We start from the raw sequence: 5,181 nt of genomic DNA on the forward strand, positions 1-5,181 counted from the left end.
TCGGGATGGGAGTGTCGGAGGCAGTGCGATTGGCACAGGACAGAGCAGAGTTTAGGGCTGTTGTACATAGGGTCGCTATGAGTCGCAAGCAACTCGACGGCACATAGCAACAACAACAACAACTGTTCCCTGGTTCTGTTTGAACAGTCACTTCTTGGTCAGTCTAGATTTCACATGAACACAAGTGTTCTGGGATTCCCATTCTCAGTCTTTTCCATAATTTGTTCTTATGCAACACAGTCAAATGGTTTTATAGCCAATAAAACACAAGTAAACATCTTTCTAGGATTCTCTGCTTTTAACCTAGATCCCTCTGATGTGAGCAAGGATATATCTATTAAGTCACTATGAGCCAGGATTTATTTCTTAGCAGTGGATTTGATATTTTCGGCATATGATAAAAATCCATAAAGTAATGAATCCCTATAACTTACAGCTTTGACAGAAACTTTTCAGCTAGGCTGAGTAATCTAGTTTAACAGAGTAAAAGTTAATTGTTAGTTACAGAATTGCTGGCATTTCTGACTAGTCACCCATATTTAAAGCCTGAGTTTTTTTTGGGGGGGTGTATATAAAGGGGGTGAATTCATAGAGAAGAATGGCATTAGGGACTGTTTTTTAAAGCCACTTTATAACTTCCCCAAACTCCAAGTTCTCACCCACATAAGACAATGTTGTCAATAAGAATGCGTCATATCAGTTCCTGAGAGGAAATATTCTGACACTATTTTACATCTCACTTCAGACTCAGAAACTCAAACTCCTTGTTTTGAAGATACTTCTGACTCATAGCAATCCAACATCAGGTTTCCAAGGTTGTTTTACACACCTTTAAAAGCAACATTTCTTGAGAATTCTATTACAACTGATTCTATGGTCAGAATCTAGTACAGTGTGGATCAAACTTAAGGTTAAACTTATGGTGAAACCAATTTTACTGGAGAACAGTCCCAGAACAATTAACAAAGTGATTGATGTTCAGTGTGATATAACCCCTTGGTTAGACACCATGGGTCCTCCCAAACTCAAAGCCATTATCAGAGAAGGTTACCCAACCTTCGTAACAAGGATTCACTTAAGAATTAAGCATACATAATTCCTCTCCTATATATATTCTCATAGAACTTAAATACAGTGGCATGAACAGACAGCTGTATGTCAACATAAATTGCAGCATTACTCACAGCACAAGGAATCCTGGAGGCTTAGGGTTTAACATGTCGTATTGTTAATAAAAGGTCAGTCATTTGGATCTACCAGTCACTGGTGAAATGTGAGGCAATCTTCTCCCCTTAAGTTTATTTTAGAAACCAGATGGAGTGTTACTATGAGTCAGAATCGACTCAACAGCAGTGGATTCTTTTTTGTTTTGGATTCACACAATACAAAAGGTTGAATCAGCTTAAATGTCCATGAACGAATGAACATATAAGCAAAATGTAATGCACACATTCAATGGAATATTACTCAGCCAGAAAAAGAAATGAGGTTCTGATACATGTTACAACACGGCTGGCCCTTGAGTGAAAAAGGTTAATCATTACTCACAAAAGGATAAATGTTACATGACCTCACTCACACAAAGAGATAAGAAGAGACAAATGTACAGAGATCAATGTTGATTAGTGGCCACCAAAGGAGAAGAAAAGGAGAAGGGGAGAGTTCTTGCTTACAGAGTACTGAATTTCTGTTTACAGGGATGAGAAATTGCCCCTGACTAAGGGTAATGCCTCTACAGCTGAATAATATAAGTTGAATTGTGAAAAAAGGAGAAATAATGAAAAATAATTAAAATTTTAATTTTTTTTTGCTTGATGATTAATGCAAAGTCTGTGAAAACCAATGTATTCAAACGTTGTAAATAAATCAGAATAAACACACAAGACAATATACAGAAATGATTCTACAAAACTAAATGTACATGAATGAAACAATGTATATAAATAATTGTATAAAAGTGAATAATGGTTTAAATAATAATAAATTTAAAAAATTTTTTCTTTAAAAAGTCAGTTAAGATATTCTCCAGTAATTTTACTCCTGGGTTCACAATTAAAAAGTTTAAAAGTAGGTACTTGTACACAAGTGTTCATTACAACATTATTGAGAATTACCAAAAGGGAAACAATCTAAGTGTCCACCAAAGGATGAATAGATACACCAAGTATGGTGCCTCCATGTAAGGAAGCTCTGGTGGCCTGGTGATAAGGAATTGTGCTGCCAACCCAAAGGCAAGAGGTTTGACTGCACTAGCAGCTTCATTGGAGAAGGATGGACTGTTTTCTCTCCGGTGATTTATAGCCTTGGAAAACCCTTTAAGGGGTCAGCTATGGATTGATTACAACTCAAAGGCAAAGAGTTAGAAATATTTTTGTATAAAAGGGAATGTTATTTAGCCATACACAGAAATGAAATCATGCCACGTATGGCAAAGTGAATGAACTTTGAAAACTGTGAAATGAATCAAACCCAAAAGGACAAATTCTATATTATCTCATTTAGATAAAATACACAGAATAGCTAAATGCATAGACACAAATTATTATTGTCACCAGAGATTATGGGAAGCAGGAAGAGGCAATTCTTGTTTAAAAGTTACTAAGTTTCTATTTATTGTTATTGTGTGTGGTTGAGTGGGAACCAACTCATAGCTGACTCTCCAGTGGATTTTCAGAGGCAGTAAACTGCACAGGAGAAGACTGTCCACTCATCTTCCATGAAATTGGTGGATTCAATCCTGATTCCTTTGGGATTGCAGTGTAGCTTCTTACCATTAGGCCACCAAAGTGGGAGTGGATATTGGCAATAGTTACATAATAATCAAATGGTGAATAATAGTATTATTATTAACTTGTTATTTTGTTATGTGCCATCAAGTCACATGTGACTCATAGCAACCCTATGTACAACATGATAATAATAAATTATAAATATTTATTAATTATTAATACATGTATATTAGTAGTAGTAAAAATATATAAATATAATACTACATAATAATAAATGGTGAATATAATGTATATCATTGAATTGTACACTAAAAAATGGTTAAAATGGCAAAAGTGGTTTTTTTAAATGTTTTACCATTTTTTTTATTAAATTTTATTCATTTTAATGAACATTTATAGAGATTTTGGGTTTCCATTCATTCATTGTTGCACTATTTAATATTTTTAATTTTTATTCATTCATTCATTAAGATGCCTTCAAATCACCCTCTCCAGGAAAGACTTGTTTTTTCTCCTGGCAGCCCATGAATGTTCACTTCTCCAGCATCACAGCTCAAAGGCTGATTTAGGTAGCGAGACACTTTCTATTCTACAGTGTAGATGGACAAGATTCTTCAGATGTAAGAACATCAGATAAAAATTTATATGCTACATCATCTTTGGAGGCCCTCACTTCTCACCCCAACCCAAAGACATTAGATTCTCTACTATACTACCTTTCTGTACTTAATTCCATCACACTTATGAGACTCTGTATTATAACTTTTTGCTTACTAGACCAGAAAAGACTTCAGGGCAGGGCAGTGACTTTTTCCTGTTCATGTCAGATCCCTGGTGCCAAACTCAGCAGGCATTACTAAATGCTTATGGAATTAAATTCTAAAACCCTATGTACAATACAGCACACTTAAAGTAGACTAGCAGATATGGCAACTGAGGCTGAACACTCAAATATTGAGGAGGGACAGTTGTAAGTACAAATGAGGAGGAACAATCATAAGCAGACACTAATGGTTGGAATATGGAATGTGAGAAGCATGACTGTTGGAAAATTGGACATTGTTAAGAAAGAAATGGAACGCAGAAGTATTGACATACTAGGTATGGGAGAAATTAAATAGGCTGGAATGGGACATTTTGAATCAGACAATCATATGATCTACTAAGTCTGACATGAACTGGTGAGGAAAAATGTGGTTGCCTTTATAGTTTAAAAAGTCACTTCTGGCCCATCTTGAAATACAATATTGTGAGTGACAGGTAATATCCATATGTATACAAGGAATTCCAGTGAATACCACTACTCAAATACATGCACCAACAACCAGAGCCAAAGAGGAGTAAACAAGATTTTTACCAACTTTTTCAGTCAGAAATTGATTGAACATAAAATTAAGATGCATTAATAATAATGGGTGACTGGAATGCAAAAGTTGGGAAAAGGGAAGAAGAAGTAGTTGGAAAACATGGACGTGGTGACAGAAATGAGGCTGGAGATAGAATGAGAGAATTCTGTACATTCAATGATTTATTCTTTGCAAATGCCTTTTATAAGAAACATAAATGCAGACTATTCACATGGATTTCACCAGATAGTATGCAGAGGAATCACATTGATTACGTCTGTGGAAAGAATTGCTGGAGAAGCTCAATATCAGCTGTGAAAATTAGACCAGGTGCTGATTGTGGAACAGACCACCAACTATTCATATGCAAGTTCAAACTGAAGCTAAAGAAGATGATATCAAATCCATAGGAACCAAAATTTGACCTTGATACTATCCTATCTGAATTTCAAAACCATCTCAGGAACAGGTTTGAAGCCTGGAGCACTAATGAGCAGAGACCAGACGAGCTGTGGGAGGATGTCAAATGTATCATCCAGGAAGAATGCAAAAGATCATTACAAAGACAGAGGAGGAAGAAAAGACCAACATGGATGTCAGATGAGACTCTGAAGACTGCACTAGCACGCCAAGAAGACAAACCGATGAGAAGAAACCAAATTAAGAAGCTGAACAGAAGATCTCAAAGGGCAACACGGGAAGACAAAGCAATATTCAAATGAAATGTGCGAAGAGCTGGAATCAGAAAATCAAAAGGGCTGAACTTGCTTAACAATTCTTAAGCTGAAGGAACTGAGGAATAAATTCAAACCTTGAGTTATAATACTTAAAGAATGCTATTCCTTGGAGAAGGTCTTAATGCTAGGAAGGGTGAAAGGTTGAGGAAGGAGAGGAAGAGCCTTTACCAGATGGATTGATGCAGTGACTGCTGCAATGGTCTCTTCTGTGTCAAGAAATGTGAGGATTACACAGAATAAAACAGGGTTCAGATCTTTTGTTCATAGGGTTGCTATGAGTCACTCATACTCAACACAATGGCACCTAACAACAACAAACAAGGATGATAGAAGAATAATCAATGCCTTTGAGTTGTGGTGCTGGAGAAG

This window comes from Elephantulus edwardii, unplaced genomic scaffold, assembly GCF_000299155.1.
Source record: "Elephantulus edwardii isolate Elephantulus edwardi_28Jun2011 unplaced genomic scaffold, EleEdw1.0 scaffold00031, whole genome shotgun sequence".
Classification (NCBI taxonomy): domain Eukaryota; kingdom Metazoa; phylum Chordata; class Mammalia; order Macroscelidea; family Macroscelididae; genus Elephantulus; species Elephantulus edwardii.